This window comes from Micrasema longulum, unplaced genomic scaffold, assembly GCF_059751315.1.
Source record: "Micrasema longulum isolate JH-2025_06_02 unplaced genomic scaffold, ASM5975131v1 h1tg000494l, whole genome shotgun sequence".
NCBI lineage: Eukaryota > Metazoa > Arthropoda > Insecta > Trichoptera > Brachycentridae > Micrasema > Micrasema longulum.
Window position 1 is genome coordinate 50233 of NW_028277691.1, and position 23046 is coordinate 73278.

The 23046-nt window shown below is 31.1% G+C and overlaps 1 protein-coding gene across 8 annotated transcripts in view; it reads left to right on the top strand.

Annotated features, from left to right (window-relative positions):
* Positions 1 to 314: 314 nt before the first annotated feature.
* The window catches only part of LOC148281123 (uncharacterized), a 249292-nt gene continuing 226560 nt past the window's right edge, over positions 315 to 23046 (top strand). For 6 of the 8 annotated variants that reach the window (XR_015822422.1, XR_015822424.1, XR_015822425.1 and 3 more), the window contains exon 1: positions 21182 to 21365. The gene's annotated coding sequence lies outside the window, so the exon portion shown is untranslated. Of the gene's footprint in view, positions 350 to 21179; positions 21366 to 23046 lie in introns of those variants that run through there. The other 2 variants (XR_015822423.1, XM_088227214.1) reach the window with 2 other exon arrangements.

The following is a 23046-nucleotide window of genomic DNA, read 5'->3' on the forward strand; positions in this document are numbered from 1 at the left end:
GCCACCGTTCCCGAGGGTGCTTCAAATCCAAAGGCACTTTACAAAATTACCCTACAAGCCTATTGTGAAATATTACGAGGAGAATGAATATATTATCCCTTTCCACGGTGAGCCGGGGAAACGAATTGAAAGTTCCTAGTCGACTTAAAACCTGTTTCGTTTCATTGTGGTAATTTAGCCTCGGTTAGCAAGATGCGTCTCCTGCGCTGGCACTAGGTTTATCCATTAAGGCGCCTATTAGACCAGCTCTGCATGAAAATCTTTCCGTGCATTTTCACATTCATTATAATTAATACCGTGCTTTTCTTCTTTGCAGAATTCGGGTTCAGTTCAGCGGTGATAACAACGCGTAAGTAGTTTGTATTATTAGTTTTAAGCGCCCGAGTGAAGACATAATTCCTTTGAAAGAAATACAAGGATATCTTCTCTGAAAATCAATAATGCAATCAAATTATATTTTATTCATAAAAACTGCTTTTGAATTTTCCAAAACGACACTATTATTTCACCGTAATCTTAACAACTATTGAATTGAAAAAAACTTAGATAATGTCTAGTTTTCAACAAAATTCTAAAAGGTATGATAGTAATCACGGGAGTTCGATTATCGATGATTTACTTGAGAATTATTTTTCTCGTGCCTCAGTGTTCAATCTGTTTCACCGCTATTATTGACCTGTTACGGTGCAAAAAAAACTTCAACCCATATAACGCAGTCTAGTTTCAAAAAATTAAAACAAAACATTCCTCATAAATGATTCAGCTGGCATGTCTTTTATTTTAAAATCCAATGCTGTTGTTTTTTATACCGAACTCAACAAAACTCGTGAAATAAAAACAAATACTTTATCCGCGACTGCTTTATTTTGGGGAAGCAAAAAGCTCAAACTATTTATTAAAACGTGTATTTTAGACAGCGTCAAAACTTCGTAATATCAGAGTTGAGTAAAGATTTTTTCGTAATATAGAATCATTGGAGATTTATTTCCATCTCACTTTCCCTTCCCGATATTCCGGCAATTTGTTCTAACGAGAAAGTCGGTTCGAGAAGAGAAGGGAGATATGTGAGGGAATTACTTTAAATCATTTTCGAATTTATGATTCCCTGGAGACTTCCTCCGTCCTATTTGATACGATATCCGATTGCAGTACTTCTTTGAGCCTTAATTATTTATAAATTCTAGGTCTTTTTTTCGGGAAATCACATTGTTATTTTTATTTTTTTAAATTTATTTTTTATCTAGTTTTGGCAAAATTGTAAGAAATTGCTAGTGGCTATAAGTCCACCATTTAACCATGTATACCTTTGTTAATATTTTTGTATTTATCACATTGTATATTATGAATGCAACTGGGCGTTCGCAGCATTTTATAGAATACCACTCTCCAGCAATATGAGACTCACTGCGACCCCGCTGACGGTACGAACCCCAACATGTATATTTACTTATTACACCTCTATATATATTTACTTATTTTATTTATAAAAATTACATACATTGCATGTATATATATGTACGAACATGTAATAATTGTGCATCTCCATATAACTTTTACCAGTTATTTCACATTATATCACAGTAATCAATTCATTCAGTAAGGACCGGTTACAAAAAGAGCAAAAAAATGATATTTTTCGGGCAACTATGGCTTTGGAATGATACCATTTTCTCAACTTATGAAAAAAAAAAAGATATCAAATAAACACAGTTCCAATTTTTTTTCATTCCAAGACAGAACCTATTTTTTTCATTCATAAAAAAAATCACATCCAAAGAACATCGGGTGACAACTTTTGCGCCACCTTGTAGATAAATAAAATAATTTGAATGGTGGATGTTAAAAATGCATGTAAAATAAATTTTAAGAAGTAATAATATTTGCGATAATGTCAAAAAAAAATTCCTTTGAAACTCTAATTGAATTCAATTAAGGCGTAAAATTCAGCAGTCATTAATGTTTTTTGCTCGTGTTTTGATAAAATTAATAACATAATGATATATCACTACGCCTTCTGTCATTAATTATATCGGTCACTAACCTCAGCGTTGCCAAATTCAGTATTGAGGTTTCGATTTTCGACTCTATCCCGAATCACAATTTGATCACGATACTTTTTTAATGCACTTTAAAAAGAGTTAAATAAACTTAACATGAATTCTGTTTTTTTTTATTTCAGAATTCGGACGCGTGTTTAAATCAGTACAAAAACTTTTTAAAGATAGATTTAGCAAAGAAAATTGAGTTAGAATTGACAAACAAAGCGTTTTAAGTCGAATTAAATTGACAACTAAAAAATGAGTTTTAAATCTACAAATTTTCTAGGTAGGTACCTAAATATTTTTTAATTTACCTTTATTATGAAACGATTGTGTTTTTGTAGATATATATGATATCTAGGCGAACTTTGCATTTCAGATGAACTAGCTGACAAACGTCTTACGCTTAGATCAGCTACATCTACGTCGAAAGGAAAAGTTTTTATACCCCTACGCAAACAGCGCACTAAATTCGGTGATCGCGCATTTGCGGTCGCATGGAATGCTCTGCTCGAAACTATGAGAGTGAAGTTGTGTTTTGGAAAAATCTTAAAACCCACTTTTCCTTTGAATCATTGAATAAATCCGTAGCATGTGAAAACAAAGTAAATTGTCTTAAATTATAAACTCAAAAAGTTAAAATTAAATTTATTTATTTACAGAATTACATTGTAAAGCGCCCTAGAGGTATTATATTACAAAAATGGCGCCGTATAAATAGATTTTTAATGGTTTAAAATGATTTCATATGAATCGATAATTATTTTTTTTATCTATGTTGGTATCTTCACAGATAAGTACAGGATTTGACATACAAGAGAGACAAGTAAAAACAAGTCAAAGATAGCTCATAAGCTCTCTAAATTTTTACGCTTCTATATTTTCATCTCAAAGATGTTCTTTATTTCACTTAAAAGACATTTTATTAAAAAATGCACCCACTCAAAATTCATTTTAGTTAAACACTAGTGACCGAACGAAACGAGATTTTCAACCGGATCCGAATTTTGACTTCTATTCTAATTTTGGCCGTAACAGAAACCGAAACTTATTTTACAAAATTAAGTAATTTTAAAACATCCAAAATTAGGCGTTTTCATTATTAAACCTTACGAGTTCAATGAAGCACTAACTATGCATAACACTCTTTCCTCTATCGTTCTTGCTCTTACTATAATGCTTTTTTTTTCATCTATTGATATATTTAACACGGCACTTGATTTATTTAAAAATAAATTAAGACTGATTCTTTCCGGCTGCAATACGATCCCACTTGCTATTTAATTATGCTCACACTTACACACCCCTGAATACTTACTCCCACATACACACAAACACACCTATACACTTACTCTCATACAAATACACATAAACACACCATTATGTTGTACCACAATTTAATATGTATGATTTTTATTTAGAAACTTCGCTGGTCTGTCCTTAAACTGTATGTTTTTTTATGTTACTATATTATTGTTGACTATTTGTTTCTGTAAAATAAATAAATAAATTACAAATAAATAACAAGGAACAAAAGGCGCTAAAAATAAACAAAATTACTGATTAAATTTATGGCTTTTATTTTATTGCATATTTTACAAACACTTATTTCTTATGTTATATTTATAACGTTTATGTAATAGTTCTTTAATGTACGCTATACTAACTTTAGCTTATTAACTATAAAGAAAAACCAAAACATTAATATAAAAAATCTTACCTACTACTAACTATAGTCAACAATCACAAAATCAGCCTAGTTTTTTTTTTAATGTTAGACAATGTCAATTATTATCTTTCCGCACCTAATAGTGCATAGGGCACTGGATTAGTTCACCAATCGCAGCATATCTCGATCAATTTTGTCACACGAAGGTAAGGTGATCAGTCTTACGCTTCAGGTACCAGTCCAGGGATAATGAAATATTCTAGTGTGAAAACACCCTTTTAAATAAATAGTTCATTTCAACCATGCCGGGAATCGAACCCGAGACCTCTTGCATGGCAGACAAACACGCTGACTATTACACCACGAGGCCGACATTGAAAAACCAGCTAAGTTTTTATTTTTTATGTTAGACAATGGCAATACAAAAACTAATGATTTGAATGGACAACAATCGATCGGATCGGAGATTTCAGAAACCTATGCCGAAACTAGTCGAAACTGAAATCAAAACCGAAACTTCGGTCGGTTAAAACAAAAATTTCTGTAAACATCGATTACTAGTATTTTTTTTACTATTTACTAGTAAATATATTACACGCAGACCGCAAATAAATGAACGCGAAATAAGACAAACGAAGTTTTTATTACTTACATCATATTTCCGCCACGTATAAACAACAAACCGGTGATAAGTTAATTAAGATGACAGAATACTAGTTGTCTCCGTTTATGCCCAGCATCCGGTTACTGCAGCAGTCCAGTGGCAGTGGGCAGACGGATGATAATCTGCGGAAGTGAGAAGTATAAACGGCGGCCATCTTGCCATGTGCATGATTGTTTCTTGTCCTACCGCGCACCGCGTGGCTAGATTAGGAGAGCGACAAGATGTAGGTACAGATCGTTTGACAAGAGCTGGCGCGTTCACAAAACTCACACAAATTCATTTGAAATCTACAGGATGGGGATTTTAAAATGTTTATTAAATCTTTTGTTTTACTCCCAAGAGTTACAACAAACTCATTTTGGGACAGAAAAAATATTTACATAAAGGTATGGTGATAATAAAGTAAAATAGTAACTAGTAATAATATGAACATAAAACTGAAATAAGATAGCAAGTTAAGTATGTAATACAAAAAAAATTTAATAAATCATAAGAAAAAATCATATTAAACATTTACATACAGCAAGAAAGAAATATCCGAAGAAAAAGAAAATCTTAAAACTCAATTTAACCTTCCACGTACCTCAAGTAGTAATATTTTAAATGAATATAGTCAAGGTACAAAAATCTCTGTTGGATTATTTATTTATTTAGCACTTTATATACATATACAGTTTATCTACATATAAGGGCGGGTATATTGCCTTAAAGCAATTTCTTCCTACCTAGCCAAACCGTTCGGTTTGAGAAAATTACAAGTACATGAACATATTGAATTTTACAATTTTATACAAAATTAAAAACAAAGATTAAGAAAATAAAAATACATAAAAAGTTAACACTATACTATGAAGAGAGGAGAGGGGATGGGAAAGAAAGAAAAAGGGTAAAGGAACAACTTAAATATATAGTCACATTTCAATCTTGACTTAATGACTTAAATGTAAATAAAGATTATGTAAATATAGATTAGAGGGTTTTTTTTTATTGAAAATTTTAACATGAGCATTCCTTCGAACAATTATTTCATTCCCGCCAAACTGCAAAAGGAGTTTTTTTGCAGGGATTTCTCTCTTTACATATGTTGGTAACACAATATAATAAATTTTACAAAAAAAAAAAAAACTTAAATATTTCAATAAAATAAAAGTTTAAATGCAAGTAAATCAAGTCTTTTTTGATACCGAAAAATATGAAAAATTATAAAGAAACACTTTTTTAACACTGTTTTAAATTGTTTGGTTTCCCCTTTTTTTAATAACTCACTTAAAGATTTTTAAAACAAACTTTACTTTATTTTATTATATCACCATTTTAATTCGTCCGGGAGTCTATTTACTTTACGTGGGAATATATACGCCCTGGTCCTCTCTCCATACGCATTTAGAGCTCTTTTTTTCATTGAAATTTTCTTTCACTTTTTTGCGCGTTTCATGTTTATGTGATATCGGTGTTTTGTAGAAATCCATGAAGTCCTCTGTTACCAGGCGATAGTAGGTTGTTTACCTATATGAAGAAAAAAAACAATGGGTTAAGAAAATACCATAAATACATTAATTTATTTTCACACGAGCACATTGTTTATTTGATATTTTGTCTTCATCATACGAGTATTATATAAAAACTTATATATTGTAATTAAAATGCATGCACATGTATTTTAACAGTAAATTGTTTTAAGTGGCTCTCCAATATAATTTTTACCATGCATTTTATTATTTTTCTTCTTTGGCCTTGCTGGATAAAAGCCTCTTCAATACCCTTCCATTTTGTTTGCTCGGTTGCTGCTTGCAGCTAATTTTTACCCCCCACAGCGGTTATGTCGTCGGACCATCTTTTTTGAGGTCTCCCGACGCCTCTCTTATTCTCCCAAAGTCTCCATCTTAGCATTTTTGGGATCTATCTTGTGGGGTCTTGTCTCACAACATGTCCTGCCTATTGCTACTTCAGTTTTGCTACGCGATCCATGATATCCGCTATTCTGGTTCTGTTCCTAATTTCCTCATTTATTTTTCTATCTCTTAGGCTTATAGCAAACATGGATCTTTCCATGGATCGCTATGTGCATTTGAGCTTTTCATTTTGAGCATTTTACTAACTCTTTATTAATTATTATTATAATTAACTCAAAATATTTCATAAATAATGTACTTGTTTAAAAATAACTTAAGTTTTTTTTCATATACACAACCCTCCAATCTAAGAGAACATGGCACTTTTGGCTAAAATTAAATATTAAGGTTTTTAAATAGACATGGTGTTAATTAAAAATGAATTTGTGTAAGTTTTGCGAACGCGCCAGCACAAGATAATCGACCTTTGCATATGTGACTAGATTAAATGAGAAAGTATATTTAGAAACCAGTGTTTTTAATTCATAGCTTTATACCCATACACTAATTATATTTTATTATATTTTTAAAAGCATCCTGTGTATATTTTGATACCAATCATTAGCAACCAACAAAGCAATAGTTATCTTTATCACGCTCATAAGCGCGTCTCTGCGCGAGAGAGACAGAGATTATTTTCAAAATGCGTAAACCGTGCGATGTAATACCATACGCTTTTTCACAGATACTACTCAATACATTTGGATTAATTTTGCGAACGCCCCAGCATTAGATAATCGACCAATATAGGGTCATTAAGTATCGTAGTCAATATTATTTACGGAAAATCAATATACAATCGAACAGATATCACAAATTTTAAAATCGAACGATCGATTTCATTGATCAGTATTTTAATCATAAAGGAGGAAACCTACATTTTTAGAAAATACATATTTTTTTTGTTATTTTGACGCCATTGTGGTTATTTAAGAATTGAGATTTTTTTTCCGATTCAGACATTTATTTTTACTTGTGCCGTTACTCGTATCTCAAAGTTCTACAAATCTGTACTTTTTTTTCAAACGTGCCTTAATGATTAGCTAACTTATTTACAACTGATGACGGTATAAGAAGGTTCATACTGACTTAAAATGTCGGCCTCATAGTGTAGTGGTCAGCGCGTTTGCCTGCCATGCAAAAGGTCTCGGGTTCGATTGACGACATGGTTGCGATGAAATATTTATTTTATAAGGTTTTTTTACGCGTAAATATTTCATAATCCCTGGACTGGCTCCGGAAGCGTACGATTGATCATCTTACCTTCATGTAAGGAAAATGCTTAAGATACGCAGCAATTGGTGTACCTATGCAGTGCCCCGTGCACCAATAGGTGCGGAAAGGGAATAAAGATGAAGACTTGGAAAAAAATTTGCCGTACAACTAAATAGGCAATATGTTCAAGAAAACGAGTTTAAAACTCAATTTACAACCTCTTAAATACGTACACGTACTAAAAATTCCTTGCGTGTTGATTCTTAATCTTTAGCTCAATCACAAATAACTATCGACATGCATTAGCTTATTAAAGCGACGTGATGATAATTTCTCACCATGGTTGTTTATCGTATTCGCGATCACAGTGGAACATCCGTGAACACCTAATATTAAATGATAAAATATTTACGTTTCGCGATGTATAATCCTGCTGCGCAATCATATATTTGAATTTCCCCGGTGTAAATATGGAAGATATCCAAAAACTGCTATTTTTGTTTATTTTTTTATAATTTATCATGGTATTTATTACATTTAGCCGGCGGCGGCGGTTGGCAAGCCATATGTCAAGAAAAGCAGTCGCCATAATAATTGTAATTTAATTTTCACTTTTTTTGTACTAGATACTCCTTACTATTTTGCAAATGCAAGATATTGTATGATTTTTTAAAGTAAACGCTGATTTTTCACCAATGAACTCTTTTTTTTTAACGAATAAAACAAAAAACAAACCGACACGAGCGTTGACGAGATTACACACGCATTGACTTATGACTGCGATAACTTAAGCATGTTCGTTATTGTTTATTGTGATCTGCTTAGCATGTTTTTAAGCACGTCGATAGTTATTTTTAATTGAGCTACTTGACAAAAACTAACATAATTGCTTACTGGTGTTTAAATGTACTACTTACTAATAATGTGTTTAATTCATTTTATTTGGGGCATTTATAAAATAATGGTATGTGCATACTTTCAAATAAATAACCGATTGCCGCTTCGAAAAACATAAAATTATGCTAATCACCATTATAAAGGGCTGCTAAATTAGATGGATGATACGAGTAATATGTTGGTTAAATATTTGGTTTCAAAATATTTGCACCTGAGTCTATCACCACCCTGCCACCTGTCCTGTCAAAAACTGAATTTCAATCAAATAATAATAGTAAATATGAATACAAATGCTGTCATTAAATACGAACACATTCCCTGCAATCCCAATTATAAATACTATCCACCTATTTGTATAGTTGTTTATTCGTATGAATGTCCTTTTTTGAAATCAAAACTGTTTTCCTTCACTCTCCTACGGAGAAACTTGGTAAAGGGAAATGTACTGACAATGTTTATTGATTGATCACAAGAAAGTTGATAATGTTTTTAGGTTTGGTTTTTTTACCGGTTCGATAGTAATTTTCGCCAAATTAGTATAAAATAAATTTGATAGTGAATGTGCGAAACTGAAGGAAGACACTTGTATTTATGAACAGTTTTTGGATAGAGCGTACTTACCGTATCTACCTTCTTACTATTTCAATATTTATCTATTCAAAACAACCCTTTTTAGTTCATGGGTTTTCTACCAAATACTAATAAATATGGTAACATGCATTTCATCCAGACTCAATTTGTCAATATTAGATTTTGTAAGTTGTTAGTTAAAATTTATAACGAATATATTATAATGTAAAATATTATTATCATATTACAACAGAGATGAAGAACATTTAAGAGAAGGTAATATATAAGTCTAGGCATCTTTAGGGCTTATGACCTGTCAATGGCTGGTTTAAGTGGCCACTTTACACACTGTGTAACATTCACCATTCTGCCCATATTCGAACATCTATATTCATTCAATTCTTTCATCTGTTGATGTGTGTGAAGTTAAAGAGCTGAGACCTTTATTTATGTGGGTAAAATTCATCTAATTGAATTATTTCACCTACATACTAGGCAACTTCAATGACCAATAGACCAAGGGGCACATGATGGTTCAAGGTGCCCCTTGGTCTAAACATCATCCTCTCAATAGAGAAACGGTTTCCGAATGAAATAATATTATAATTTTTAATACGAAATTACCGTTTGATGTCGGTAGTTCCCCGACATTTAGGACAGAAAACACTGTATCCGTGAGTTATATCCACTAAAGCTGTTCCGTCCGAAACATTATATTACTCACGAGCGAGTCTAAATTCGCCGTTTTTATTAATCTAATATGATACCTCCTCTCGACTCGAGGAAACTCAGGAAACGGATGATGGAGTGGGATGATAATAGCACCCTACACCACTGCGTACCGTCTCCTGTCTCGCGTCTAGAGATGCATACGATGTATCGATGTTTTGAAAACATCGATACATCGCTCAAAAAAGTCGGATAAAACATCGATGTTCGTCCAGAAAAAAAACTTCGGTGTATCGAAATGGCGGTGTAAATCTATAAAAAATATCTGGCTGGCACCTTGGGGGGGAGTGGCATTTATTTTTAAATTTGGAACTAACCTAACCTAACCTAACCTTGAGGATCAACTTTTTACTCCCACGGGGCTAAATAAAATATTAATACTTTGGGGAAGTGACAGATTCTGAAAGATCGATGGTTTTTTTCCCATATTTTTAGACATCGATGTTAATTCTTCGATACATCGACGCCCTGATGTATCGATGTTTTGGTAGGCGATATTGCATCCCTACTCGCATCCCGCACACTAAAATTCTTGTAGCTATGACGTAAGCAGTGCCAGTGTAAGCTCTTTACCTTACTTCTGCACGAAGCGAGAATCGATAGTTATTTAATCCGATTGTCAGTTATTATAGTCCTTAAAATATTGCTTGATTGAAATGACAGCTGCCAAACTAATATGTATAATAGTAATGTGAAAGTACTGATCATTGATTAAGTACCAATCAAATCGATGTTATAAGTTTTTAATGCAAAGATGAAACTCCGTTTCCGAAAATTTATAATAAAACGCAAAAACAAGCCTATTAAGGTGTGTTTAAGACAATTATTTACCAAAAAATAAGACATTCATACTTTTTTCATGAAAAACATCATTTGAATTATTTTTTTATTCGATCGATTTACATTGATCAATATGTCCCATCTCTAACATTTTTACAAAATGATGTTTCCTTGTAAGTACGTCGTTAATAATTAGGTTTATTTTAATTTTATTAGTTTTAAAGCTGATTTTAAATAATACTGTTGATTTATATGTCCAGCATTGTATTTAAAAATAAAATCACTCCTTAGACGTTACTACCAAGTTATATCGTCACTTTTGATGACAACTGTCATTCTAATCAAGCTTTAAGACAATTTCTTCAAATACCTTATTCAGTTGGTTGGAGAACAGACGGAACATACACTTCTTCTTCTTCTTCTTGCGGTTCCTCTCCCCGATGGAGGTTATAAATCATCATTGCGATTCTTACTTTATTGGCAGCTGCCCTGAACAAGGACTGAGTGCTGCAATGGAACCAGTCGCGCAAGTTCTTAAGCCAAGAAATGCGCCTCCTACCTGCACTGCGTCTCCCTTCAATCCTTCCCTGTAGAATGACTTGTAAAATTTTATATTTTTCGCCTCTCATCACATGCCCAAAGTACTCAAGTTTTCTTTTCTTTATGGTCTTCGGTACCTCTTTATCTTTTTCCATCCGTCGGAGAACATCATCGTTTCGGACTCTATCCACCCAGGAGATTTTTAATATCCTCCTACAGGAGAATATTAAAAGCAGCACAGCACAGCACAACATTTCAAAGGAGGCATAATTGTAATTACGTTTAAAACAAGCTATGTCACGTTTATTTTTTTATTTTTTTTATTAAACTCGGTTACTTACCTTAACACAGAAGCCAGTCTGTAAAAATTAAACTTAGGAACTTAGTTATGCAGAGCGTTTATAAATAAAAATAATGTTACATTATAAGGAATTAGTTGTTAAAAAATGTAATAGATTGCAAACAATTTTGAAATATAGTCCAAATAAACATAAATACACCCTCTGCATATTCTTTAACTTAAGCTTAAAAAAACATATCAAAAACGTTTTATTTTTTACAAAAATTTCATTGATGTTTTTTATTGCGCTTTGTACATAATGATAAAATCTACTTTTAGATATGCTCTTTTACGGTAGTCATTGTTTGAAAATAGACAATAAGTCTTCATAATGAAAGGGTTGAACCCCCGACCTGTTGTGTTTTATATTTACCGTGGGAAGAGAGAGGGTTATAAATAACCCGTGAAAATCACTTTTGTCTCTTAATGGATTAACTGTAACAAAATAAATATTCTGGTGAGAAAATTCAGTGGAAAATATTACACTAATCACTTGGTTGATGAAATAACAAATCATACTGCCCTTTATTTTTAAAATTTCATTTGGATTCAGCTGCACATAAATAACAAAAACAGAGAGGACAATGAATAACACTATGTACGCAAAAATAAAAATAATGGAAATATACAAGAATAACCATAGAATTAATAATAGTCCAGAAGGAGCGTAGAATTATATTTGAATAAATCGGATTGTGTCCAAAAAAAACCCACTATTACCCACTTTCACCCCGCGCATTCGTGATGTCGCCGCGTAATGTTGCACGATGGGAAAAAATATAATCATAACACAAATGTAAGGTTAAAAAAAAAAAGCAATCTGTCAATTTCTCTAAAATTTTATTGTGCACGCGGAAATATTGATTGACACAACAGAGTAGATATGCAAAGGGTCATTTAATAAGAGTAATTGAATTAATGAACCTTAAACTTCAAATATGAAACAAATTTTATTTTACATAAAACTGATATTTTTATATCATGTTCAATAATGTTTTATGTTTTAAAGATAATCTCGGTCAAATGTCCACCACAGAGTTGTTCAATCCGAGTTCTAATTTTCATTAGTTCTCTCATTAGATGAGCAAAGTAGGGTTAGAAAATTTACTACCCTGGCAACACTAACGAAGCGTTCATTTTGATTTCTTCGACCATCTGACAGATGGAAAAATAATTCCATTTTTAAGTAATGTTTTTGCTACTTACATATTCATTTGCTAATTACACATGAAATGTGATCCCATCCTGTTTCTTTAAGATTCTAGCAGTATTTCTACACTGTATAAAAGGACACAACACGGCATAGTTGAATTCAAATCAGGAGTTGCGTACTGAGTGACGTCTAAAAAGAAACTAATGGGTCGAAAAGTAAAACTACTCATTTATGAGTAGTTTAGTCGCCTTCTGTTTGATGTTCGTATGCGGTTTCTGGACTATTCTTAATTCTATGGAAATGAACAAAGAAAATAAAAAGTGCAGTCAGAAATATTTAAGAAAGAAGTAAAAAGATATGTTTACAATTCTTTTTTATGTTGCACTGATTAATAACACATTTTTTTTGTTTGCAATCTATTGTTACCCTAAAAATATTAATAAATAAAAATAAAATATTTAAATTATTGTAAGACGTTACTCCCCATTATGTACACAAGGATTGTTTTGTCTTTTTCTGGACTATTCTTAATTCTATGAGAATAACATAAAATTATTTTTGTAAAAATGAACTAATATGTAACTAAACTAATAAAATTTTAATATAAATTGAAACAAGCATTCTTAAATAAGAGGCAGACGCAATAAAGAAAAATATAATTATATTCATCACGAGAAATTACCTATCTACGAGTATAACAATATAATTTCCACAAAGTTGTTTTTATTTATTTTATCATAATGAATAACCGCAAAGTTAGTGCTTCAAATGTAAAATTATAAATAAATTCTACTTAAATCTGGTCGTAGTGTCTCCAAGATTGACCTTTATACTACTTATAATATTATCTTATAGTTTTTATAAACGAGAAATGCACAAAACATCGTCCTGATACGGATAAGGATATTAGGTATAGTGCAACCGGGTAGGCATAGTTGACTATCGTCCTCGTTGGTAAACTTAAATATATTATAGAGTCTTTTTTTAAAAACAAAAACTTTGTTCCCAAAACTGTTTTTTTTTATGTATGAAGCCTATTTAAAAACTGAGATTTTTCATATGCAACAACTATGGGAAACAGGAAATAAAAATGAATTAAACAGACTACAAAGACAGCAAAATAAAATATTTAAGTTAGTTTATGACCTCCTTTATCTAACAGCAACTAAAGAACTTTTTAAACAAACTAAACAATTAATTATAACTGAACTCTTTCCACAAGAAACCTTAAAATTTATTCGTAAATTAGCCACTGATATGATTATAGACGAAGAACTAAAACTTGAAAAAAATTTAAGTAAACATGGACACAATACGAACAATATCATAAACAAACTTCTTCGACGAGACAAGGACAGTCGAGATTTATAAACCAGGGACTGAAATTATACAATAAACTACCAGACAAAACTAAACAAAAGTCTCAGACAACCTTTACAAAAGATATTAAAAATATTATCATTTACGGTAGAGTATGAATTGAATAAACATTTTTTTAAATGTTTGTAACCCGTAAGGGTGTATAAATAAGATATCAAATAAAAAATATTCAAAATGTACATTCACGTGTTGGAATCTCATGAGAATCTCCGTAGAACCGATTTATATGTTGTTGCGCCAGTAATTCAGGTATTACAAAATGTGTGAATTGAATAGTTGGTAAATGGTATTTGGCGCGAGCGTTCGGGGCTCGGTGTTCGGTGTTTAGTGTACTGCGCTCGGTACTAGAGACTGGGAACGGTAGCCGGTGCCAGGAAATCGGTGCTATGTAATAATCGTGAGGCATCGCCGCCACAATGTGGCGCGTCTCCAACTCGCCAATCGCTAATCATTTATCTGCTCTAATGCAACTATCGTAAATATAAATAATTCTCATTTATCTTTCATCCCGCGTCGACCCTAAAAGTGCTGCTGCGCCGAGTCGTCTCATAATGCCTGATGCCCCATCATTCCAATATCAGCTCAATAAAAGTGCATGAATGAAGATCTCGAATATTATTTGAAAGTTAATTAACATTTAACAAATTATTAGTTGTAATAAACTATGTTATATGTTTCCGTTATGGGGTACAGGAAATCGAGGATATATAAAAAGACTATAGTACAACGCCAACAAAACAAAATATTTAAACTGACATAAGACTTACCATACCTATTCAACAAGACAAAATAATTCAATATACCATGCAGAGATCCTCGAAACAAATTTTAAAACTAAAGATGCACGAACTTATACACACAAAATTAAATATGAACAAAAAACAGTAGATTGATGACATTCACATAATATAAGATCGGCTAGAATATATTATGTACATAGTTAAAAAACATGGCAAGGACAATTGAAATTTATAAATCAGGTACTTAAACTGTACAACTTTTTACCCGAGGAAATAAAAAACAAGAAAATGTAAACTTTTGCCCTCGGAGCAAAACAGCATCTAATATGCAAAAGAGATTAGTGAGTGACGTTAATGAATTTGATATTTTATGATTAAATACATATAATTAACAAAATGTGCAGTAAAATTTTTTTTAAAAATTAAAAACTTTTAATTTTACAAGGGTACATGGTAATGTGGGTATGGATACATAGTTGCAGCACCGCAACTTTCACCAAATTATAATTTAAAAATTTAATTATTAGCTATATTCCACATACCCGAAAGTTTTCTGCTATTGATATTCATGTTTGTTAAAATAATTAAAAGTAGAAGTAAGTTAATGTTATCTCTATTTTTAATTCATAAATCTGGTATTTTTTAGTAAAATAAAAAAAACTATCGATTTGACGTGTGGCATTCAAATCACTAATTACTGCATGTTTTTCACAATTTTTTAAATTTTTCTTTTTTTTTGTTTTTTTTCAATATACTCCAATATAGTAAATTTTTATTCTAAATTTTTGATTTCTAGAAAAAAAAATTGATAAGCATAATATTATTAAAATGTAAATATATTTTTTTACAATTTTAGTTTATTTTGTTCTTATATTGTATGTGCATTTCATATATGTAAAAATTCTTGTTATTTACCCAAATAAATGCAAAATAAAACGAAATCATATCAGGAGATAAAAAACAATATGTTCGGTTTAATTTTATGGAATCACCCCTACTGATGAAGAATATAATATGATACCTGTACCTACAAAATTTTAGGTTCATCAATAACAAATCTTCGGTATGATAGAATCTTACGCTTCGTTGATTATGGCTATTCACAAGCAAGTATCACACCCGAGTTGTGTTGAGTACCATATTACTTGTAACCTGTAAAATGAAACCTTATAAATAGTTAGTTGTATTATTATGTACTGAAACCTCATAATCGTGTATTGTGTTTGCTCTGCCTCCGATTACCTCTATATGTAATGTATGACTACAACTCGGACACCTTCTTGGGGAAGTGAAAATATATTAAAAAATAAAATATTGTTCAAATCTGGATTACACAGAAATCAACTGCTGCAGATGAAAAATAACACAAATTTTATGAAACGTAAGTAATTCCTATCCAAACAAAACGAATTATTAAAATCTCTCATTAATGTTGATGTTCGTTAAATAATGCATCAACAGTTTCCGCCTTCTATTTCTCACCCACGTAACTGTATTCTTCATCCTACTGGACACAGGTATTACAATACACCAGTTCATAAAACTATGAAACAGTCCTAGCGTTACTCGAGCTGCACAATTTTAACCTGAGCTTTGCAAACAGGGTTTTAGCAAGACATAAAACATGAAAACAGAATTACGTAATATCCTTGTGAAAATTTCATTAACCTTTCTGATTATTGTCTGTCACTTCGCTCTTCTCTGGCGAGAACACTTTTCATTCCTCATCTTAGCACACCATCCTTCATCAATTCCTTTTCCGTTTAAGGTGAGAGACTTTGGAACGAACTACCTCTTCATAAAAAATGTATTTTTTTTCTCCACTTTCAAGAAACTACTGTTTTTTTATACTCATTTTCTTTCGTGGATCCTCTTCCTGGCTCCTTTTAAACTCATTTCTTGATCCCAGATTATTTTTCATGTAATGTGTATAACAAAAGTATTTATTAATTAATTTGATAAGTCTATATAAACAAGCAATATTTGTCCACCAAAAAACAGCTATAATTCTAAAATAATTATTTATATTTATTTTTTAAATATAAGCACTAATTTTGACCTTTTGATTTTTTGTTATGAGTCAGCTTTTTGGTTGGCTGGAAGACAACGCTTTAAGCCTGCTAAAGCGCATATCTTTTTGCGCTTGAAGTTGTAATTTATTAAAAAGCACCAATCAAGTACATTTATCTAATGTCTAAAATGCTATTATTCGATGTCACATTGTGTGTATGACTACTAAAAGCAATTAAACATACCGATGTTTGAAATTGCGACTTTGAAAGACACTTGTGTTATTTAAAGTATCGTGACCCCGATTAGAATACTAGTATTAGAGAGTAAAGAATATCTGTCAGCCGTCGAGAGCGCTTTACCGATACATTACTCGTACATGTCTCCCGGTCGCAAGTCAACGCAGAGTAATGGAAGTGTGATGGATCTCGGACCCATATTGCGATAAAACGATAAGAAATTTAGCGATATTTGTGGATATTTTCAATAATTATTGTAATTTTTTAATGAACCACATGTTTTAGATAAAAAAGGACTGGACGTTTTATAAAAGGAAATCGAAAATAAAGCTAGTCTTATGAAGACTTACCTGATTGATAATAATGATCCAAATACTTTCTCAATAAAAAACTTAAAGAGAAAAAGTCGAAGTAACCGGGTAGTTATCTTGTGTCGCAGAGTCACGAATCAGAGATCTGAGGTTCGATCTCAGCTTTATCTTAAATTGATTCATATTTTCAAACTGTGATATTTACGTTAGTCTAAAAATGGCAGTTAGGTACATTTCAATTTCCTTTTTTTAAAATGGGAGTTGCTTATTATATACAATGCTTACATTTACCGCAATAGATATGCTCTTTTTAACTGGTTCCACTATTGTGTGAGGACTTGGCGGGATAGTCAGCTGTGGCCTTGCTAAGGAACGTCTTCGATTTTTTTCATAAGAGAGGAAACCACAGGAAACTCATTCAGGAGAAGCCGGACTATTGACAGGCATCAACAGACCATCCGTTCCACTTTGAGAGTTTTCGGCATTTTGTTTCCTTTTTTAAATTTTTTTTTTAGTTAGTTTTTCAATATTATATTAAATATAAATAATAAGAACAAAAATATTAATTAAACTGTTTAGGTTATTTGAGAAAGACAATATAAAGATTTTTACGCTTTACACCTATCATGGGCTGGTTTAAAATGTTATTTAACGCAGTATATTATATTCTCTATTCTGCCTATAATTAAACTCCCATATCTCGATAGATATACATTGTATAATATATACACACTTGTGAATGAACGTGAGCGTTCAAAACGCCACCATTGGTATCGAAATTGACTCCGAGGATATGAACATTATAATCATTTATGTGACTAAGTTTTTCTAATATGGCCTAACGTTTCCTAGTGGAACAGGATTTTAGTTATAATTATTTTTGTACTTGAACAATATTTTTTTTAATACATAAATCTTTTTATTTTTTAACGATTTTTCTGTGTTGAATTTGGACATGATGAAACAAACAAACTACAGCAAAAAATTCAATCATAAAACTGTTTTAATAATAAGTAAAACGCGTTTTTTATTTTTAATAATTTTTCATTTTTATCTGTACGAAATATCTTAGTAGCGAGATTTGTACTTTCCAACCAACGTAGACACTAAATAAAATATTCAAACAGTCCTTCATTGGTCACAAACTCGAGTTGATTTTATCGACCGGCATGGGTCAATCTCATACCATTCGTTTGTAATCGAAGCCTGGAATCCGAGTAATTAGACGCTCAATCGGAAGTGCAGACCTCGGGATCAGACGAAATGCGAATAATGCGATTAGCGGTGCCAGCACATTACTATTTTTTCTCTTTGTTTTTATCGACTCGTCTTTTCATTCTTCACTAACCCAATGAAAGAAAAGTATGTACTATGTAGGGGGACGCGATGCCGTATCGACGAGAATCGGAACGGTTTATTCAATGAAAGTAAAAACATTGTATTTTTAAAATAAATTAAAAAACTTTGACAGTAAATTAATAATCTAAATTGTTTTTCCTCTCTGTTGCAATAATTATCAGTATTTGTTTTACTTTGAATATGTTCGCATTTATTTATTCATTAACATTTACGCCCAGTGGGCATTTACATTCACATATTTGTACATACCTACATTTTATTAAAATAAAACTACTTCTAATTAAGAAAAGAATATTGTACGGATGATTGTAAGATGTACGTTTGAATAATGCTTGAATCTTTATTTATTTTTAAAAAAACAAACAGTTGACAATGATATAATAACATTAAAAAAATACAGCGTAAATAAAGACCAGCAAAGTTTCTAAATAAGACTCATACATATTATTGAATTGTGTTACAACAAAAGAGTGTGTTTATGTGTATTTGTATGAGAGTAAGTGTAGATGTGTGCCTATGTGTATTAGTGTATATGATATTATTTATAGACAACTAATGCATTTTCCCCCTTAGTAGACATAAAGTTATAGCCTAACATAGACAAATAAATTCTAAGGTACAGTAATATGCAAAGCTAAGCATTTATTACCTGTCGTTGCCTTGTTACAATGATCCCTATAATAACCAACATTCATTCCGCTTAGGTTTTTTTTTCCTTTATTAGGGCCCTCTACCGAAACATGATTACATCGAACAAAAACAAGTTACATTAATTTACAATAAACATAAGAACAACACAAACAGAAAGAAATAACAATATAGATACAAACAAAAGACAACAAAAATATATACAATAATAACACAAAATAATAAATGTAATAATAAACATATAACTAAATTTACAATCCAACATAAATTGGAATAGGCACTAACAGAAAAAAACCCACCAATGCCTGATAGCGCCAATTTAACAGAAAAGAGAGACTAGAGAAATAACAACAAAAAAAATCAAAATAATAACAAACATAATCTTAAAATAATAATAAACTTTAACAATTTCAAAAAATAAACGCAGGGGAGCAATAAGGAAAACAAAATGTTTTATATAAACCTAGAAATTTAAGAGAAAATTATTGTAAAAAATAAAGAATTTATTTAAACATAGTATTTCAATGAAACAAATATAACAAATCATAATAAGGAACAGTTTGAACACAAAAAAATATAAACAGAATTCCGCCTAGGTAAACAATCATTTTTTTTTTTTTTTAACTAAGGAAAGGACTATTTTTATACACTCTGTATGTACTAAGTACTTGGTACATAGATACAACCACTTTAAAATTGTTGTATATATCATTCAAAGCTAAATTTAATAATACCCATTAAAAAAAATAAAAAATTTACAGTTAGATACACAAATTTCAATACCTACGTAGTCTATGTACTTTACATTTAAACTTTACCTACCTCTGTATTTATAATATCAAAATGTTTTATTTCGTACATCATCATCATAATTCCATGTCCACTCCTTAGTTGGAGCATATGCTATCCACGAAGATCCTACAAATCTAGGTAAAAATTACAAGTATAAGATACATAATACAATAGAACTCCGTTTATCCGACCTCCAGTCATCCAGTCTCCAGGATCGTTATCAGGAAATAAAAAATAAAAGAGATGTTTTTAATATTAATTTAAATATGCAATTAACTTTGCTAGACATGTTTAAATAAGTTTTTAATGTGTTAGTAAAGTGGCCTCTAAACCAGCCGGGACAGGTCATAAGCCCTGTAAATGCTAAACTTCGATTTTAACTTCTCAAAAATGTTTTCCCTCTCTGTTGCAACAAATTTAAATTAAATTTTTTAGTTACCTAATGGTAAAACGCCGAAAAAATGAATATTTAAAAATTATTCATAGACAAACTTATTAAAAAATTTAAATAAATCTAAAACTTTATAAAAATTTTATACCCCGTACTTAAATTCTTATAATAATGATACTCATTTATTATTTCTGAAATATATATATATATATATATATATATTTGTGTATATAATAAAACGGAAGTTAATTATAGATACTTAATATTATAACAAATATTTTAATATAATTCTGTTACAATTATTGTTTGGTATAAATATTTTAAATCCCCGAGTATAATTTTCTAAATACGTTGTGTTCGTAATTGTTACCCAGTCACTCTAAAGTTGCGACGAACGTATTTTTATCGAGTACCTGCTTCGAAAAGAAAATTACCAAAAATTTTCCATGCAGGTTTATAAGTTGGATGCACTGCGCAAAGAGCGCTAAAATTGAAAGTCGTAAAAGAACACGGTAAACCAATTAGATTAGCCGGCATTGTGGCAGCATTGACTGGAGAATCGATAATTCCTAATGTGGCCGCTGGAGGGCAGCGTGCGGCGCGCGCCCACTTCTCCGAAGCGCTTACTTCACACGAACGTCACATCTTACGATTATGAAATAAAAACATCGAAATATTTTAGCTAGTTTAAAATGACACATTATTTACATTCTTCAATTTTTGCAGTACGCATTTAAAGAAAAAATACGCGCAATATTATATTTCTCATTTAAAAATAAACGTCCCTAATGACGACCGTCGAAACTTAGCGAGTGTTACACGCAGTCAGCTGCTGCCTTAGCTCGCTGTTCCGTGTCGCTTCTTGTCCGCTTTCAATGTTTTCTGTTTTATTTTGTTATTTCTGTGATGCAAGCCCAGTTTGCCGCTAAAAATATCCTCTTTGTGAACTATAAAGGCAGTCAGTGTGGTGTAAGTGTATATTTAACCCAGGAATTCTTCTAACAGAGGTAAATTTGCAGTATTTATATTAGCAGATCGAACATAACCTCACATCGCGCGCCTTGTTCGCTAGCCGCGGGCGAGGCTCGCGTTCGCATGGGAAATGTCGCCGAAAATATCAATTTTTCCAACTACAGTGTGAATTATTAAAGTTTTCACGTAAAAGATTGTATTTTTTAAATCAAAATCTCAACCACGATTTATTCTGAAATTGAAAAAACACGTGAATTGCAGTCATTTGGAACGATTCGTGCGGGAACTCTAATTTTAATTGTATAAATTAATTACAATCGCCGTACAATGTTAAACCGGACACAGCAATAAGCCAAAATAAAACACCCAAGTCACTGACTCGGTATATTTATTATTTTACAAATTTAAAACCATTATGTTTCTAACTGGTATCGTACTGGAAATTTTAACATTTTCCTTTAAATATTTTTGTTTCTCTAAAAACTAAATATTTGATCGACAACGTTTTAACATTCGCACACACAAAAAGCGGTTTGCATTTTCAGTTTCTTATTATGTTTACTTCGAGCTTAGCCAATAGGAGACAGGGGGTTCTTAAAAGCTTTATGTTTATTGGATGATAAATTTCAATGGATTTCACTCGTAATCGATACGTTTCTATGTATCTACATAGATATCCATCATATATTATAGTTCTTAAAATGAATTATATCCGAATTTGCATTGTTATAAATCAAAGTGTATTGTTTAAACTGCGAAATGATAATTACACAACTATTTCTCTCAAATACTCGAAGTTATTTATAATTACATTTCAAAATTATCGTGGTGTAATCGGTAAAATAATTGTAATTGATAAATGAAATATTTTTTTAAAGCTTTGGTTTGTATAAAGCAAGTTTATCCTTGGATTACTAGTAAAAGCATCCAAGGTAAACGTACGAAACCGCAAATTACTTTCAGTTTTTACTGAGTACAATTTTAAAGATTGTGCATTTGAAACCTGTTTGGTTAGGAACCTTTATATTTTGTTAATGCATCCATTTTGCAACGTTGTAGATATAATACAAATGTTTTATTCAACTTTGTTATTTGCTTAATTTTCAGTCTTTTCAAATGAGCATTTTAATTAATTTTGTTTTTATAAACAAGTAAGGTAAATTTTTCAACTTTAAATCCGTCGCATGATCTAACGCGGACGTGCATGAGTGCCCGGGTTCAAACCCCTATTTTTAATAATTCAGTATTACGAAAATAGTTTTTCACTAAAAGTACCTAAATATCAAAGTAAAAGTTTCATCTTATTTTTTATTATTTTTATTATGAATCATGATAGCTCTTTTATTTAATATTATGTTATTTAAAAACTCAAATATTAAAAGAGCACTTGATTACACGTTTTTTTTTTCTTGTGATAATAATAAGTACCCAGTTCCTAATTATATGACGCATAACAATGTAATATTAATGTAATGGATTGAGTCATATTAATCACATAATTTGATTTAGCGTTAGTCAAAAAGTTAAGTATTTTTGTTTATTTTATTTTTGTATTTTTTTATGTTTCCGCACTACACAGGGCGGTGTGCCTAAATGTCTAAAACGTCGATGTAAATTACACTTTTAAATATTTTTTCTCAATATACCTAGGTACTATTATTTTTACTAATATTTATACTGTGGTACCCTGGACGAATGTTTTCGACTCGATCGCTG